An 18,665-nucleotide genomic window follows, 5' to 3' on the forward strand; every position below is an offset into this window, starting at 1 on the left:
GGAGCTCATGCCCGGTGATGCCCGAGGGCGCCCCTCTGCCGCCACCTGCTGGTGGAAAACGAGTACTGCAGGTGGCCGAGGGGAGCTCATGCCCGGTGCCGCCCGAGGGCGCCCCTCTGCCGCCACCTGCTGGTGGAAAAGGGGTACTGCAGGCGGCCGAGGGGAGCTCATGCCCGGTGACGCCCGAAGGCGCCCCTCTGCCACCACATGCTGGTGGAAAAGGGGTACTGCAGGCGGCCGAGGGGAGCTCATGCCCGGTGACGCCCGAAGGCGCCCCTCTGCCGCCACCCTCTGGTGGAAAAGGGGTACTGCAGGCGGCCGAGGGGAGCTCATGCCCGGTGACGCCCGAAGGCGCCCCTCTGCCACCACATGCTGGTGGAAAAGGGGTACTGCAGGCGGCCGAAGGGAGCTCATGCCCGGTGACGCCCGAAGGCGCCCCTCTGCCGCCACCCTCTGGTGGAAAAGGGGTACTGCAGGCGGCCGAGGGGAGCTCATGCCCGGTGACGCCCGAGGGCGCCCCTCTGCCGCCACCTGCTGGTGGAAAAGGGGTACTGCAGGCGGCCGAGGGGAGCTCATGCCCGGTGACGCCCGAGGGCGCCCCTCTGCCGCCACCTCCTGGTGGAAAACGAGTACTGCAGGCGTCCGAGGGGAGCTCATGCCTGGTGACGCCTGAGGGCGCCCCTCTGCCGCCACCTGCTGGTGGAAAAGGGGTACTGCAGGCGGCCGAGGGGAGCTCATGCCCGGTGACGCCCGAGGGCGCTCCTCTGCCGCCACCTGCTGGTGGAAAACGAGTACTGCAGGCGGCCGAGGGGAGCTCATGCCCGGTGACGCCCGAGGGCGCCCCTCTGCCGCCACCTGCTGGTGGAAAACGAGTACTGCAGGCGGCCGAGGGGAGCTCATGCCCGGTGACGCCCGAGGGCGCCCCTCTGCCGCCACCTGCTGGTGGAAAACGAGTACTGCAGGCGGCCGAGGGGAGCTCATGCCCGGTGACGCCCGAGGGCGCCCCTCTGCCGCCACCTGCTTGTGGAAAACGAGTACTGCAGGCGGCCGAGGGGAGCTCATGCCCGGTGACGCACGAGGGCGCCCCTCTGCCGCCACCTGCTGGTGGAAAACGAGTACTGCAGGCGGCCGAGGGGAGCTCATGCCCGGTGACGCCCGAGGGCGCCCCTCTGCCGCCACCTGCTGGTGGAAAAGGGGTACTGCAGGCGGCCGAGGGGAGCTCATGCCCGGTGACGCCCGAAGGCACCCCTCTGCCGCCAGCTGCTGGTGGAAAAGGGGTACTGCAGGCGGCCGAGGGGAGCTCATGCCCGGTGACGCCTGAGGGCGCCCCTCTGCCACCACCTGCTGGTGGAAAAGGGGTACTGCAGGCGGCCGAGGGGAGCTCATGCCCGGTGACGTCCGAGGGCGCCCCTCTGCCACCAGCTGCTGGTGGAGAAGGGGTACTGCAGGCGGCCGAGGGGAGCTCATGCCCGGTGACGCCCGAGGGCGCCCCTCTGCCGCCACCTGCTGGTGGAAAAGGGGTACTGCAGGCGGCCGAGGGGAGCTCATGCCCGGTGACGCCCGAGGGCGCCCCTCTGCCGCCACCTGCTGGTGGAAAACGAGTACTGCAGGCGGCCGAGGGGAGCTCATGCCCGGTGACGCCTGAGGGCGCCCCTCTGCCGCCAGCTGCTACTGGAAAAGGGGTACTGCAGGCGGCCGAGGGGAGCTCATGCCCGGTGACGCCCGAGGGCGCCCCTCTGCCGCCACCTGCTGGTGGAAAAGGGGTACTGCAGGCGGCCGAGGGGAGCTCATGCCCGGTGACGCCCGAGGGCGCCCCTCTGCCGCCACCTGCTGGTGGAAAAGGGGTACTGCAGGCGGCCGAGGGGAGCTCATGCCCGGTGACGCCCGAAGGCGCCTTTCTGCCTCCACATGCTGGTGGAAAAAAGGTACTGCAGGCGGCCGAGGGGAGCTCATGCCCGGTGACGCCCGAAGGCGCCACTCTGCCGCCACCTGCTGGTGGAAAAGGGGTACTGCAGGCGGCCGAGGGGAGCTCATGCCCGGTGACGCCCGAGGGCGCCCCTCTGCCGCCACCTGCTGGTGGAAAACGAGTACTGCAGGCGTCCGAGGGGAGCTCATGCCTGGTGACGCCCGAGGGCGCCCCTCTGCCGCCACCTGCTGGTGGAAAAGGGGTACTGCAGGCGGCCGAGGGGAGCTCATGCCTGGTGACGCCCGAGGGCGCCCCTCTGCCGCCACCTGCTGGTGGAAAACGAGTACTGCAGGCGGCCGAGGGGAGCTCATGCCCGGTGACGCCCGAGGGCGCCCCTCTGCCGCCACCTGCTGGTGGAAAAGGGGTACTGCAGGCGGCCGAGGGGAGCTCATGCCCGGTGACGCCCGAGGGCGCCCCTCTGCCGCCACCTGCTGGTGGAAAAGGGGTACTGCAGGCGGCCGAGGGGAGCTCATGCCCGGTGACGCCCGAGGGCGCCCCTCTGCCGCCACCTGCTGGTGGAAAAGGGGTACTGCAGGCGGCCGAGGGGAGCTCATGCCCGGTGACGCCCGAGGGCGCCCCTCTGCCGCCACCTGCTGGTGGAAAAGGGGTACTGCAGGCGGCCGAGGGGAGCTCATGCCCGGTGACGCCCGAAGGCGCCCCTCTGCCGCCAGCTGCTGGTTGAAAAGGGGTACTGCAGGCGGCCGAGGGGAGCTCATGCCCGGTGACGCCTGAGGGCGCCCCTCTGCCACCACCTGCTGGTGGAAAAGGGGTACTGCAGGCGGCCGAGAGGAGCTCATGCCCGGTGACGTCCGAGGGCGCCCCTCTGCCACCACCTGCTGGTGGAAAAGGGGTACTGCAGGCGGCCGAGGGGAGCTCATGCCCGGTGATGCCCGAAGGCGCCCCTCTGCCGCCACGTGCTGGTGGAAAAGGGGTACTGCAGGCGGCCGAGGGGAGCTCATGCCCGGTGACGCCCGAGGGCGCCCCTCTGCCGCTACCTGCTGGTGGAAAAGGGGTACTGCAGGCGGCCGAGGGGAGCTCATGCCCGGTGACGCCTGAAGGCGCCCCTCTGCCGCCAGCTGCTGGTGGAAAAGGGGTACTGCAGGCGGCCGAGGGGAGCTCATGCCCGGTGACGCCCGAGGGCGCCCCTCTGCCGCCACCTGCTGGTGGAAAAGGGGTACTGCAGGCGGCCGAGGGGAGCTCATGCCCGGTGACGCCCGAGGGCGCCCCTCTGCCGCCACCTGCTGGTGGAAAAGGGGTACTGCAGGCGGCCGAGGGGAGCTCATGCCCGGTGACGCCCGAAGGCGCCACTCTGCCGCCACCTGCTGGTGGAAAAGGGGTACTGCAGGCGGCCGAGGGGAGCTCATGCCCGGTGACGCCCGAGGGCGCCCCTCTGCCGCCACCTGCTGGTGGAAAAGGGGTACTGCAGGCGGCCGAGGGGAGCTCATGCCCGGTGACGCCCGAGGGCGCCCCTCTGCCGCCACCTGCTGGTGGAAAAGGGGTACTGCAGGCGGCCGAGGGGAGCTCATGCCCGGTGACCCCCGAGGGCGCCCCTCTGCCGCCAGCTGCTGGTGGAAAAGGGGTACTGCAGGCGGCCGAGGGGAGCTCATGCCCGGTGACGCGTGAGGGCGCCCCTCTGCCGCCACCTGCTGGTGGAAAAGGGGTACTGCAGGCGGCCGAGGGGAGCTCATGCCCGGTGACGTCCGAGGGCGCCCCTCTGCCGCCACATACTGGTGGAAAAGGGGTACTGCAGGCGGCCGAGGGGAGCTCATGCCCGGTGACGCCCGAGGGCGCCCCTCTGCCGCCACCTGCTGGTGGAAAAGGGGTACTGCAGGCGGCCGAGGGGAGCTCATGCCCGGTGACGCCCGAAGGCGCCCCTCTGCCGCCACCTGCTGGTGGAAAAGGGGTACTGCAGGCGGCCGAGGGGAGCTCATGCCCGGTGACGCCTGAGGGCGCCCCTCTGCCGCCACCTGCTGCAGGAAAAGGGGTACTGCAGGCGGCCGAGGGGAGCTCATGCCCGGTGACGCCCGAGGGCGCCCCTCTGCCGCCACCTGCTGGTGGAAAAGGGGTACTGCAGGAGGCCGAGGGGAGCTCATGCCCGGTGCCGCCCGAGGGCGCCCCTCTGCCGCCAGCTGCTGGTGGAAAAGGGGTACTGCAGGCGGCCGAGGGGAGCTCATGCCCGGTGACGCCCGAAGGCGCCCCTCTGCCACCACATGCTGGTGGAAAAGGGGTACTGCAGGCGGCCGAGGGGAGCTCATGCCCGGTGACGCTTGAGGGCGCCCCTCTGCCGCCACCTGCTGGTGGAAAACGAGTACTGCAGGCGTCCGAGGGGAGCTCATGCCTGGTGACGCCCGAGGGCGCCCCTCTGCCGCCACCTGCTGGTGGAAAAGGGGTACTGCAGGCGGCCGAGGGGAGCTCATGCCTGGTGACGCCCGAGGGCGCCCCTCTGCCGCCACCTTCTGGTGGAAAACGAGTACTGCAGGCGGCCGAGGGGAGCTCATGCCCGGTGACGCCCGAGGGCGCCCCTCTGCCGCCACCTGCTGGTGGAAAAGGGGTACTGCAGGCGGCCGAGGGGAGCTCATGCCCGGTGACGCCCGAGGGCGCCCCTCTGCCGCCACCTGCTGGTGGAAAAGGGGTACTGCAGGCGGCCGAGGGGAGCTCATGCCCGGTGACGCCTGAGGGCGCCCCTCTGCCGCCAGCTGCTGGTGGAAAAGGGGTACTGCAGGCGGCCGAGGGGAGCTCATGCCCGGTGACGCCCGAGGGCGCCCCTCTGCCGCCACCTGCTGGTGGAAAAGGGGTACTGCAGGCGGCCGAGGGAAGCTCATGCCCGGTGACGCCCGAGGGCGCCCCTCTGCCGCCACCTGCTGGTGGAAAACGAGTACTGTAGGCGGCCAGGGGCCGTGCACGCGCGTTGCTTATTACGTCTTTTTTTTTTTTGATGTGTCAACGGCAGCGGATTTGGGGTTTCGGTCTGGGGGGTGCTGACATGTCCCCCCCGCACCCCCCCAGGCATCCTGGCCCTGCAGCTGCCCCCGGGGGGGCTCGACGCCGAGTTCTACAGGTGAGAACCAGTCCCCTCCGCCCCCTAAATGCGCCCCCAGACCCCCCCCAATTTATTCCCCCCCCCCAGCGCCTGCCTCCACCTGGCCGAGATGCAGCGTCTTGTGCTTGAGGCGCTGGCGGAGCGCGAGCGGCTGCTGCGGGCACGGGTAGGACGGGGGGGGGGGCACCAAGGGGGGGGGGTCCATGGGGCTTGGGGGGACCCCAAGGGGGGGAGGGAACCAAAATGAGGGGGGAACCAAGTGTGCGGGGTTCGGGTTCCGGGGGGACACAGTTGCGGGGCGCACCGGGGGGGGGGAACCAAAGTGAGGGGGGAACCAAGTGTGCGGGGTTCGGGTTCCGGGGGGACACATTTGCGGGGCGCACCGGGGGGAACCAAAATGAGGGGGGAACCAAGTGTAAGGGGTTCGGGTTCCGGGGGGACAAATTTGCGGGGCGCACCGGGGGAAGTAAAATGAGGGGGGAACCAAGTGTGCGGGGTGCGGTTGTCAGGGGGACGCCATTAGGGTTAGGGTTGGGGTTGGAGTTGGGGTTCGGGTTAGGTTAGGGTTAGGGTTATGGTTAGGCCGCCGCCTCCTGGTGGAAAAGGGGTACTGCAGGCGCCCGGGGGGAGCTCATGCCCGGTGATGCCCGAGGGCGCCCCTCTGCCGCCACCTGCTGGTGGAAAACGAGTACTGCAGGTGGCCGAGGGGAGCTCGTGCCCGGTGACGCCCGAGGGCGCCCCTCTGCCGCCACCTGCTGGTGGAAAAGGGGTACTGCAGGCGGCCGAGGGAAGCTCATGCCCGGTGACGCCCGAGGGCGCCCCTCTGCCGCCACCTGCTGGTGGAAAACGAGTACTGTAGGCGGCCAGGGGCCGTGCACGCGCGTTGCTTATTACGTCTTTTTTTTTTTTTGATGTGTCAACGGCAGCGGATTTGGGGTTTCGGTCTGGGGGGTGCTGACATGTCCCCCCCGCACCCCCCCAGGCATCCTGGCCCTGCAGCTGCCCCCGGGGGGGCTCGACGCCGAGTTCTACAGGTGAGAACCAGTCCCCTCCGCCCCCTAAATGCGCCCCCAGACCCCCCCCAATTTATTCCCCCCCCCCAGCGCCTGCCTCCACCTGGCCGAGATGCAGCGTCTTGTGCTTGAGGCGCTGGCGGAGCGCGAGCGGCTGCTGCGGGCACGGGTAGGACGGGGGGGGGGGCACCAAGGGGGGGGGGTCCATGGGGCTTGGGGGGACCCCAAGGGGGGGAGGGAACCAAAATGAGGGGGGAACCAAGTGTGCGGGGTTCGGGTTCCGGGGGGACACAGTTGCGGGGCGCACCGGGGGGGGGGAACCAAAGTGAGGGGGGAACCAAGTGTGCGGGGTTCGGGTTCCGGGGGGACACGTTTGCGGGGCGCACCGGGGGGAACCAAAATGAGGGGGGAACCAAGTGTAAGGGGTTCGGGTTCCGGGGGGACAAATTTGCGGGGCGCACCGGGGGAAGTAAAATGAGGGGGGAACCAAGTGTGCGGGGTGCGGTTGTCAGGGGGACGCCATTAGGGTTAGGGTTGGGGTTGGAGTTGGGGTTCGGGTTAGGTTAGGGTTAGGGTTATGGTTAGGCCGCCGCCTCCTGGTGGAAAAGGGGTACTGCAGGCGCCCGGGGGGAGCTCATGCCCGGTGATGCCCGAGGGCGCCCCTCTGCCGCCACCTGCTGGTGGAAAACGAGTACTGCAGGTGGCCGAGGGGAGCTCGTGCCCGGTGACGCCCGAGGGCGCCCCTCTGCCGCCACCTGCTGGTGGAAAAGGGGTACTGCAGGCGGCCGAGGGGAGCTCATGCCCGGTGCCGCCCGAGGGCGCCCCTCTGCCGCCACCTGCTGGTGGAAAACGAGTACTGCAGGCGGCCGAGGGGAGCTCATGCCCGGTGACGCCCGAGGGCGCCCCTCTGCCGCCACCTGCTGGTGGAAAAGGGGTACTGCAGGCGGCCGAGGGGAGCTCATGCCCGGTGACGCCCGAGGGCGCCCCTCTGCCGCCACCTGCTGGTGGAGAAGGGGTACTGCAGGCGGCCGAGGGGAGCTCATGCCCGGTGACGCCCGAGGGCGCCCCTCTGCCGCAACCTGCTGGTGGAAAAGGGGTACTGCAAGCGGCCGAGGGGAGCTCATGCCCGGTGACGCCTGAGGGTGCCCCTCTGCCGCCACCTGCTGGTGGAAAAGGGGTACTGCAGGCGGCCGAGGGGAGCTCGTGCCCGGTGACGCCCGAGGGCGCCCCTCTGCCGCCACCTGCTGGTGGAAAAGGGGTACTGCAGGCGGCCGAGGGGAGCTCATGCCCGGTGCCGCCCGAGGGCGCCCCTCTGCCGCCACCTGCTGGTGGAAAACAAGTACTGCAGGCGGCCGAGGGGAGCTCATGCCCGGTGACGCCCGAAGGCGCCCCTCTGCCGCCACCTGCTGGTGGAAAAGGGGTACTGCAGGCGGCCGAGGGGAGCTCATGCCCGGTGACGCCCGAGGGCGCACCTCTGCCGCCACCTGCTGGTGGAAAAGGGGTACTGCAGGCGGCCGAGGGGAGCTCATGCCCGGTGACGCCCGAGGGCGCCCCTCTGCCGCCACCTGCTGGTGGAAAAGGGGTACTGCAGGCGGCCAGGAGGAGCTCATGCCCGGTGACGCCTGAGGGCGCCCCTCTGCCGCCACCTGCTGGTGGAAAAGGGGTACTGCAGGCGGCCGAGGGGAGCTCATGCCCGGTGACGCCCGAGGGCGCCCCTCTGCCGCCACCTGCTGATGGAAAAGCGGTACTGCAGGCGGCCGGGGGGAGCTCATGCCCGGTGACGCCCGAGGGCGCCCCTCTGCCGCCACCTGCTGGTGGAAAAGGGGTACTGCAGGCGGCCGAGGGGAGCTCATGCCCGGTGACGCCCGAGGGCGCCCCTCTGCCGCCACCTGCTGATGGAAAAGGGGTACTGCAGGCGGCCGAGGGGAGCTCATGCCCGGTGACGCCCGAGGGCGCCCCTCTGCCGCCACCTGCTGGTGGAAAAGGGGTACTGCAGGCGGCCGGGGGGAGCTCATGCCCGGTGCCGCCCGAGGGCGCCCCTCTGCCGCCACCTGCTGGTGGAAAACGAGTACTGCAGGAGGCCGGGGGGAGCTCATGCCGGGTGATGCCCGAAGGCGCCCCTCTGCCGCCACCTGCTGGTGGAAAAGGGGTACTGCAGGCGGCCGAGGGGAGCTCATGCCCGGTGACGCCCGAAGGCGCCCCTCTTCCGCCACCTGCTGGTTGAAAAGGGGTACTGCAGGCGGCCGAGGGGAGCTCATGCCCGGTGATGCCCGAGGGCGCCCCTCTGCCGCCACCTGCTGGTGGAAAACGAGTACTGCAGGCGGCCAGGGGCCGTGCACGCGCGTTGCTTATTACGTCTTTTTTTTTTTTTGATGTGGAATTTCCTACGCTCCTAGATTTTTCTTCATATGTAAATGAAAGGTTCGTGCTAATTCCCGTTGAAAATATTTCTTTTACTTTCTTGGTTGTATTGTCCTTTCTATGTTCAAAGCTGAGGCAAAAATACGGTAAATTTTGCTTCTAGAAACACCGCAGTTCTTTTGTCTGCACTCCGCATGCTGTAAACTAGGGATAGGTGACAAATAAATAAAAAAATAAATAAAAGAACACAGCTGCTGCTCCTGCTCTCTTTCTTGTGCTTTGCCCCCTCCTCTTTCCCAGGTGATTGGGTTTGGGTGCTGGGCGGGGCCAAATGTTATACGAGCCCTAGGCGTTCTATCAGAGAGCTCCTTCTGCGTGGGCTGCTCTTTGGGGTCGGTGCTTTGTTTATTCTTCTGTTAGCTACATGCAGGGTTCTTTTCGTGGGTCAGAGTCTTGTACGATATTTTAGAGGAAACCAATCTAGTAGTACGTGCATTTATTGCATGAAGCTCTTTGGAGGTGATTAATTGTTATAGCACTTTTATGGATAGGATGTCAATGTTATTTTGTGTGTTTGCTTTGTTGTTCTATGTCCCTCATGATTTTTGCAGGGTTATAGGGCAGATGCCACCAGGTCTACCCCTTTTGTTGTTTTTGTTTTGTTTGATTTATTTTTCTTATTTTCTTTTTCGGAAGGGGGTTTGGGATTTGAGCGTCCTATTTTTTGGGGTTTGGGATTTGAGCATCTTAATTTTGTGGGTGTGGGATTTGAGCGTCTTAAGTGTTTGGGTTAGGGCTTTTAGGCATAGGACTTCAGGGGTTTAGTGTGGTGGATAGTTTGGCTTAGGTCTGTAGGGGTTTCGAGGATTTTTAGGGTTAGGGCTTGCGGCTTTTTTGTGTAAGGGCGGTAAGGGCTAGGGTTCCAGGGAGTGCTGTTAAATGGAGTTCTCGACAACTCGGCCTCTGATTGGCCGTGCCGGCTGCCCAGGGAATGCTGGTAGGTGTAGTTTTCCGGCACAAGGCTTTCCGGTAGGCCGCGTTGAGTGCCCAGAGCATGCCGGGAAATGTAGTTCTGGGACTCCGGACTTCCGGGAGGCCATGTTGGGTGCCCAGAGCATACCGGGAAATGTAGTTCTGGGACTCCGAACTTCCGGGAGGCCATGTTGGGTGCCCAGAGCATACCGGGAAATGTAGTTCTGGGACTCCGGACTTCCGGGAGGCCATGTTGGGTGCCCAGAGCACACCGGGAAATGCAGTTCTCGGGGACTAGGGCTGGGGCTAGGGTTAGAGCTTAGGGTGAGGGTTGGGGTTAGGGTTAGGGCTAGTGAATGATGGTTCTCTGTGTTTGCAGATGACGGTGAGCGTGTGTAAACTAATTCCAGTTGAAGAAGTTTCAGTTACTTGCTTGGTGACATTATCAGTTCAACATTAAAAGCTGCAGCAAAAGCAAAAGGGGAGTTTTGCTTCTAGAAACACCACAGGTCTCTTGTCTGCTCTTGGAATGTTTTTGAGATAAACCAGATTTTAAAAAACAAAGGAAAAAAAAAAAACCACAGCTGCTTCTTTTGCTCTCTTCCTACTTTCTTGTGCTTTGCCCCTCCCCTTTCCCAGGTGATTGGGTTTGGGTGCTGGGCGGGGCTGAATGCTATATGAGCCCCAGGCATGCTATCAGAGAGCTCCTTGTGCTTGGGCTGCTCTTTGGGGTAAGTGCTTTGTTTTTCCTTCAGTCAGTTGCAGGGTTCTCTAGGCAGACTGGAGCCTATGGATTTCTGGATTTTAAGTGCTTGGAATTCACTCAGTAGCGGGATGTTTAGTAGGGGCTGCTGGCTCACTGTTTTTTTTGGGATGGTGGGATACTCTTCTGTTTTTGAGCTATGTTTTAATCTCTAGATGTATAAACCCACTTGTGTAACTCTCCAGAGGACTAAAACCAGCTTGATTGAATGCTACATATGGCTTGGCAGCGTAGATGCGGTGTTACCAAGACACTGAGCAGAGTTGTATCAGAGTCACCTCTTTCATCTGCAAAGGGTAAGTCTGCGACTACCCCTGCCGAGGCTGCTGTGTGTGCATGTCTTTTTGGCATTTGTGGAGCTCGGTTGTTTTTTTTTGTGTGTATGTTTTAACTTTCTGTTTTTCTGAGCAGTAAATAGTGTGTGTGCTGAGCGTGGTTGGCAGGAGGAGGTGGGGAGCTGCTCAGGACTGGTAGGTTTGGTTTCTAGGAGTGTGCGGCAGCCTTCCTGTGTGATGCGACTGATTGTTGGGTGGGAACGTTCCAGCTCATATGTCTTAAGCAATGTAGCTTGTGTAGTGTGTGTTGTGTGGCCCGGGTGCAGCTTGCTGTGGTCTTGTGAGTGAACAATCTCAGAGCTGGTGAGCAGCTGAAGTACCGGAGCTGGGAAGAGAGAGGTCTTGCAGCAGGTACGCTGTGGCTGTGAGGTGCCTCAGAGTGTGCATTTCTCTTGTCTCTGCAGGTGCTTTGTGCAGTTGTGGAGAGGGAAGGGAAATCTTCATGTCAGGAAGCTCTGAGGGAAGGTGAGAGGTGTCAGCCTGGTCATGCCTTATCCGAAGCAAAGGGAAGACGCTCAGGTGTTTCCCTGTGAGGGTCCGAGGTGAGGCTGATTGGGATAGAGGAGCAGCGTGGCAGGTGGGTGCTTGCAAGCACAGTGTCGTTTTGTCCTTTTGTGTTCCCAGGTGTTGTGGATGATGGTGGCCGCTCCTTTCAAGCTTGGACCTAATTTGCAGGTCCAGAGGCAAGTGGAGTGCTGTTTTGAAAGGGTAAAAGTAAAGCTGGGGTCGCTTATGTTGTTGAGGGATGGGTGCTACTACTACTGGCAGCTGAATGTTTATCTTCTGCCTGTGTCTTTCCTTTGTTCAGGTTGAAATGCAGTGCGCAGTGCAGGACGTCTCAACCCGAGCTGCCTCTGCAGTGACTCTGGTGCGTGATGAGCAGAGGTAACTGTTGTTTTTGGGGTGTGGTTGTCACTGCAGTTATTTTCCTATGTCCAATAGAGTAAAACTCCAGTTTGCCTTTTAGAGGTGCTATAAGTGGGTAAGGAGAAGAGATGGAAGCATGTGCCACGTGGGGCAGGCAAGCGGCTGAGGTACAGGAGGGGATGAGAGTATGTGATTTTTTTCTGGGGATGGAATGGAATTAATTTTGTTGGTGTATAATCTGTTCTGCTCCTAGATTTTTCTTTCAATGCAAATAAAAGTATGAGCTAATTCCAGTTAAGAAAGTTCCAGTTACTTGCTGGGTCGTATTGTCCTTTTAATATTCAAAGCTGCCGCAAAAGCATGGGGATTGTTTCTTCTAGGTACTCCCCAGTTCTCGTTTGCATTCTGCATGCTGTTGAGCTAAAGCAGATTTAAAAAAAAAAAAAAAAATACAAGAAACACACACACAAACAACAACAACAAGAAACCACGATTGGGTTATTTGTTCTGAATGCAACTATCATTTAATCCCTTTGTTGTCCCAGGTGGTGTGGATGATACTGGCTGCACTGTTGGAGCTTGGACTCGGAGAGGAACACGTGAGCGCAATCGTACGTTGCATCAGCAGTAGTCAGCATTGTGGAGAAGGTGAGCAATGGGGCTGGCGTGCTAGTGAATGCTCTTTCTCTGTTTTTGCAGCTGATGATGAGCCTTCAGTTGACTAAGATGACAAACGGTGCCTGTGCATTTCTTGAGGCGGAGGAACTTTACCATGCAGCAGCCTGAGAGCTAAGTTGGGGGGCGCCTGGTATTTGCATATCTGGGGTGGCTAATGGGAGCTGGGAGCCAGAGCAGCGTGGTGCCTGCTGGCTGAATAGACTTGGTGCCACTGTGAGGGTGGTTGAGGCTGGGTCACGTTCAGGGTGCTTGTGGCTGGGTCACCAGGCTAATAGAAGAGGCAGGATTATTTTGTAGCGTGAGTGCGTGCGCCAGGCAGGACAGTTTCCTTCTGTTCGTCTGTCTTGTAGTGTTGCTTCTGCAGTGTCTGTTCTGTGCTTCTCAGGTCTTGATATCCTCCTAACTTTTTACACCGGACTGACTAGACAGGGGACTTGGTAGCGGTGCTGAAGGGCCTCAATGCTTGTTTTGTCATCGTGATTCTGATTCGAGCACTTCTTGTCTTGCAGTCGCTGCTTGAACTGCAGATCTGTTTCAGGTCTTGTGCATCATATTCGGTTTGAGATCGCGTCTGTTTCCATCCTCACTCTTGCAGAAGTCATCTGGGCCGCATCAGGAGCTCTTGCTTGGGAATCGAATTCCTAAGTGTGTTCTTAGGGGGTTTTCACTCCCCATCCTTCCGGTCTCTTGTCTTGAAGGCAGGCTTTTTAGGCCTCCATCATCCCAGTTCTGGAAGCTGCTTCCAGTCGCGTGTCGTGACATTTGAGTCTCTGGTAGGGTCTGGTGCAGAGCACCTGTATCTGACTTGCTGTTGCCATAGGGCTTTCCTTTTGGGGGTCGCTTTTTCTTGCGCCATGTGTTGTGTGTTTTGTTTGTAGTGTTTGTGGTGTGCCTGTGTGTGTATGTGTTTGGTCTGGAGCTGTCCTGCCTGGCAGTTAGTGATGACAGCTAACATGGCATTGCATGGGTGTACTAATACATTGTCTGGACTGTTTTGGCGAAGACATCCGGTCTGCCTCTGGGCACGTACTGAAGGGCAGCTGGCACAGTCATCTCTGTGGTGTTTGGCAGATGTTGGGCGTGGGAGATTTGAGCTGCTTGCGAGCAGCTGCTCGCATAGCACTGGAACGGTGTGCTTGAGGAGGTCTGTCGAATCTTGAAAGCTTACAGATATGGGGTTTTGAAACTTTTATTTTTATTTCTATGCTGTCCCCAGTAGAGTGTAAACCTTTGGAGGAACCTGTCACAGGAAAGAGCTCCTTCTGGAACTGTTCAGCACTCGGTAGGCAGCTCGGTGACTGGCTTGATCTACTTCTGAGGTGCTGAGGTATGGGGGCTTCTGTTTTGAAATGATGATATTGTAAATGGGGTCCCTTTGTGTTGTTGAGCGATGGGTGCTAATGCTGGCAGCTGAATGATTATCTTGTGACTGTTTTCATTTGTTTAAGGTGAAACACAGTGTACAACACGGGACTTGACCGGAGCTGCTTTTGGCAAGGTGAGCGATGGACAGATGCAGCAGGTACTTCAGGGGTGCAGCTGTTATTGCAGTTAGTTAACTGAACAAAATACAGTAAAAATCCTGTTTATATTTCAGGGGTGTTGTAGCTGGCCTAAGAGAGCAGATGGAAGCATCTTCCTCGAGGGCAGGTGAGGGCGCCGAGGTAAGGGAGCAGATGAGAGTAACTGTCCCAGCTGTGCTGTGGCTTTGGATGCTGCTTCAGCCTATGCTTTTGTTTGTCTTTTGCAGGTGTCTCGCACAGGCTGAGTGGGGCCAAGCTGCACTCTGAAGAGCAGCACGAGAAGGGCGGGCTGTTTGTGAGCTGGATTGGAGCAGAACAGCCAAGTAGCACGAGGTGAGTGCGAAGGGTCTTGCTTTGCAGGTGCCATGGCAGGCTCTCCACAGAAGCGGTTGAGGATTTGAGAAGAGGTTGCGGATGATCAAGGAGCGACACGTGCAGGGATGGCTTGAAAACGGTATGGCCGCTTTCTCTTCTGTTTATCAGGTGTCCCAGGCAACGTGGGCTGTGATGTTAGTCTTCAGAATCGGAACAAAGCGGGTGCTGATGGCTGTCTTCTTTGGTAGGCAAGGAGGTGCCCAAAGCCCTGTCTTGTGTAGCCTGAGCACGCCTCGCTGAGTATGAAGCTTGATTTCCAGCAGTTCTGAAAACTGTGTTGAGGCTGAAATGCTGTTTCTGTGTTTGGGTTGGGCTTGTACCTTGGCGAGTGTAGGGATGGGTTTTAATTTGGTGCAGTGGAGGGCCTGGCCCCAGTGTCCTGTAGTGTGTTTTGACCCGTGAGCATAGCCTTTTGGTTTTCAGATAGCCTACTGAAGTAAGTGATTTTTCCTGTGAGTGGAATGGAATTGAATTCTTCTTTGGCGCATAATCTGTTCTGCTCCTAGAGTTTTCTTCCTGCGTAAATACAAGTCTGCGCTAAATCCGGCTGAAAAAGCTTCATTTACTTGCGTGGTAGTATTGTCCTTTCAGTATTCAAAGCTGCAGCAAAAGCATGGGGATTTTTGTTTCTAGAAACACCCCAGTTCTCCTGTCTGCACTCTGCATGCTGTTGAGCTAAGCCTTATAAGGAAGTTAATAAAACCACAGCTGCTGCTGCTCCTCTTTCTGCTTTTTTATGCTTTCCCCCTGCACTTTCCCAGGTGATTGGCTTCAGGTTCCAGGTGGGACCTAATGGTAACTGAGTTGAAGGTATGCCATCAGAGAGCTCCTTCTGCCTGGGCTGCACTTTTGGATAAGTGCTTTGTTTTTCCTTCAGTCTTTTGGAGGGTTCTTTAGGTGGGTCAGATTCTATGGACTGATGCATTTTGAAGTCGAAACCGGTACTCCTATCTTTTTGAGGTGAAAACTGGTAGGATCCGTCATAGTAAAGGAATCTAGTAGTAGGCGCCTGTATTGCACGCAGCTCTTCCTCAGGTGAGTAGTTGTTATGGCAGTTTTGCGGATAGTATGGTGATGTTACTTTGTGTGTTTGCTCTGTGGTTCTGGGTCCCTTCTGATTTTTGCAGAATTACGGGGCTTTCTGTGAGCCTTTAAATCTATGTCAAATCTTATCAAAGTCATAACCTCGCTGTCAAAGTGATGCAGCAGGGTTTAGGAGAAATGTATGATGGAGGCTGCCTGTGTGAGCGTGTATCTGAAAATGGCAGCAGTGGGAATGTAAGGGGTAGTCTGTTTCAAGTTTAGGGACAGTTTGTTATATTTCTGGAGCTTTTGCCTGTGTGTTTTCTGTCTGTCGAGTGTTTAGACCTTGCAGCCTTTTAGTCTTGATGTCCTTGAATTGACATATTAGAAGTATGTTTATTAGGTGTTTCCAGGTAGTTGTTTTTGGGAAACAGTGGGGTAATGTCTCTTGACCGCATAAGTGCAGTAGTGCCTGGAGAGTGAGCAGGCTCACCTTCTTCCTCTCTGCAGAATAAGTCCGCCCGGCCCCATTTCGGCGCGGCGCCGCCCGGCCCCATTTCGGCGCGGCGCCGCCCGGCCCCATTTCGGCGCGGCGCCGCCCGGCCCCATTTCGGCGCGGCGCCGCCCGGCCCCATTTCGGCGCGGCGCCGCCCGGCCCCATTTCGGCGCGGCGCCGCCCGGCCCCATTTCGGCGCGGCGCCGCCCGGCCCCATTTCGGCGCGGCGCCGCCCGGCCCCATTTCGGCGCGGCGCCGCCCGGCCCCATTTCGGCGCGGCGCCGCCCGGCCCCATTTCGGCGCGGCGCCGCCCGGCCCCATTTCGGCGCGGCGCCGCCCGGGCCCATTTCGGCGCGGCGCCGCCCGGGCCCATTTCGGCGCGGCGCCGCCCGGGCCCATTTCGGCGCGGCGCCGCCCGGGCCCATTTCGGCGCGGCGCCGCCCGGGCCCATTTCGGCGCGGCGCCGCCCGGGCCCATTTCGGCGCGGCGCCGCCCGGGCCCATTTCGGCGCGGCGCCGCCCGGGCCCATTTCGGCGCGGCGCCGCCCGGGCCCATTTGTCCTGTGGAGCTACTGAGCAGCTGAGGTAAAGGAGTTTTGAACAGAGAGGTATTGCACAGTAGCATGTTGCATCAGTAGTAGTGAGCATTGCCCAAGAGGTGGGTATCAGGGCTGGCGTGCTAGTGAATGCTGGTTCTCTGTTTTTGCAAGTGATGATGAACCTGTTTGACTTAATTCTATTTGAAAAAGTTCCAGTTACTGGCCTGGTCGTGTCGTCCTTTCAATGTTAAAAACTGCAGCAAAAGCATGGGGATTGTTGCTTCTAGAAACACCACAGGTCACCTGTCTGCTCTCTGCATGGTTTTCAAGTAAAGCAGATCTTAAAATAAAATAAAATAGTAATGAAAAAAAAATAAAAAACAGCTGCTGCTGCTGCTCCTTTCTTTCTACTTCCTTGTGCTTTGCCCCTCCCCTTTTCCAGGTGATTGGGTTTGGGTGCTGGGCGGGGCCGAATGGTATATGAGCCCCAGGCATGCTATCAGAGAGCTCCTTCTGCCTGGGCTGCTCCTTGGGGTAAGTGCTTTGTTTTTCCTTTAGTCAGTTGCAGGGTTCTCTAGGCAGGCTGGAGTTTATAGATTTCTAGAATTTTTAAGTGCTTGGAATTCACTTAGGAGAGGGATGTTTAATAGAGGTTTCTGGCTCACTGTTTTTTGGGGTGGTGGGTTGCTCTTCTGTTTTTGAGCTAAATTTATTCTCTAGATGCATAGACCTACTTCTGTAATTTTCCAGAGGACTAAAACCAGCTGCATTTCATGCTACATGTGGCTTGGCAGGGTAGATGCAGCATTGCCAAGAGACTGAGCAGGGTTGTATCAGAGTCACCTCTTTCATCTGCAAAGGGTAAGTTTGATTACCCCTGCCGAGGCTGCTGTGTGTGCATGTCTTTTTGGCATTTGTGGAGCTCAGTTGTTTTTTGTGTGTGTATGTTTTAACTTTCTGTTTTTCTGAGCAGTAGATAGTGTGTTTGCTGAGTGTGGTTGGCAGGAGGAGGTGGGGAGCTCCTCAGGACTGGTAGGTTTGGTTTCTCGGAGAGTACGGCAGCCTTCCTGTGTGATGCGACTGATTGTTGGGTGGGAACGTTCCAGCTTGTGTGTCTTAGGCAATGTAGCCTGTGTAGTGTGTGTTGTGTGGCCTGGGCAGATTTTGCTGTGGTGCTGTGAGTGAAGAATCTGAGTTAGAGGTGGTGAGCAGCTGAAGTACCGGAGCTGGGAAGAGAGAGGTCTTGCAGCAGGTACGCTGTGGCTGTGAGGTGCCTCAGAGTGTGCTTTTCCCTTGTCTCTGCAGGTGCTTTGTGTGCAGTCGTGGACAGGGAAGGGATATCCTCGTGTGATGGAGCTCTGAGGGAAGGTGAGTGTTGCCAGCCTGGTCGTGCCTTATCCGAAGCGAAGTGAAGACGCTCAGGTGTTTCCCTGTGAGGGTCTGAGGTGAGACTGTTTGGGATAGAGGAGCAGCGTGGCAGGTGGGTGCTTGCAAGCACAGTGTCGTTTTGTCCTTTTGTGTTCCCAGGTGTTGTGGATGATGGTGGCCGCTCCTTTCAAGCTTGGACCTAATTTGCAGGTCCAGAGGCAAGTGGAGTGCTGTTTTGAAAGGGTAAAAGTAAAGCTGGGGTCGCTTATGTTGTTGAGGGATGGGTGCTACTACTACTGGCAGCTGAATGTTTATCTTCTGCCTGTGTCTTTCCTTTGTTCAGGGTGAAATGCAGTGCGCAGTGCAGGACGTCTCAACCCGAGCTGCCTCTGCAGTGACTCTGGTGCGTGATGAGCAGAGGTAACTGTTTTTGGGGTGTGGTTGTCACTGCAGTTATTTTCCTATGTCCAATAGAGTAAAACTCCAGTTTGCCTTTTAGAGGTGCTATAAGTGGGTAAGGAGAAGAGATGGAAGCATGTGCCACGTGGGGCAGGCAAGCGGCTGAGGTACAGGAGGGGATGAGAGTATGTGATTTTTTTCTGGGGATGGAATGGAATTAATTTTGTTGGTGTATAATCTGTTCTGCTCCTAGATTTTTCTTTCAATGCAAATAAAAGTATGAGCTAATTCCAGTTAAGAAAGTTCCAGTTACTTGCTGGGTCGTATTGTCCTTTTAATATTCAAAGCTGCCGCAAAAGCATGGGGATTGTTTCTTCTAGGTACTCCCCAGTTCTCGTTTGCATTCTGCATGCTGTTGAGCTAAAGCAGATTTAAAAAAAAAAAAAAAAAATACAAGAAACACACACACAAACAACAACAACAAGAAACCACGATTGGGTTATTTGTTCTGAATGCAACTATCATTTAATCCCTTTGTTGTCCCAGGTGGTGTGGATGATACTGGCTGCACTGTTGGAGCTTGGACTCGGAGAGGAACACGTGAGCGCAATCGTACGTTGCATCAGCAGTAGTCAGCATTGTGGAGAAGGTGAGCAATGGGGCTGGCGTGCTAGTGAATGCTCTTTCTCTGTTTTTGCAGCTGATGATGAGCCTTCAGTTGACTAAGATGACAAACGGTGCCTGTGCATTTCTTGAGGCGGAGGAACTTTACCATGCAGCAGCCTGAGAGCTAAGTTGGGGGGCGCCTGGTATTTGCATATCTGGGGTGGCTAATGGGAGCTGGGAGCCAGAGCAGCGTGGTGCCTGCTGGCTGAATAGACTTGGTGCCACTGTGAGGGTGGTTGAGGCTGGGTCACGTTCAGGGTGCTTGTGGCTGGGTCACCAGGC

At 58.9% G+C, this 18,665-nt stretch overlaps 2 long non-coding RNA genes across 2 annotated transcripts; both read left to right on the forward strand.

Annotated features, from left to right (window-relative positions):
- The first annotated feature begins 11,068 nt into the window (after nucleotides 1–11,068).
- LOC137863690 (uncharacterized) lies at nucleotides 11,069–11,928 on the forward strand. The gene is made up of 3 exons (XR_011101040.1): nucleotides 11,069–11,158; nucleotides 11,259–11,335; nucleotides 11,863–11,928. It is a non-coding gene; the product is annotated as an uncharacterized lncRNA (long non-coding RNA).
- A 5,543-nt stretch (nucleotides 11,929–17,471) lies between these two features.
- LOC137863670 (uncharacterized) lies at nucleotides 17,472–18,329 on the forward strand. The gene is made up of 3 exons (XR_011101021.1): nucleotides 17,472–17,561; nucleotides 17,662–17,738; nucleotides 18,264–18,329. It is a non-coding gene; the product is annotated as an uncharacterized lncRNA (long non-coding RNA).
- Nucleotides 18,330–18,665: the final 336 nt, after the last annotated feature.

Source organism: Anas acuta, chromosome 13, assembly GCF_963932015.1.
Source record: "Anas acuta chromosome 13, bAnaAcu1.1, whole genome shotgun sequence".
Taxonomy (NCBI): Eukaryota; Metazoa; Chordata; class Aves; order Anseriformes; family Anatidae; genus Anas; species Anas acuta.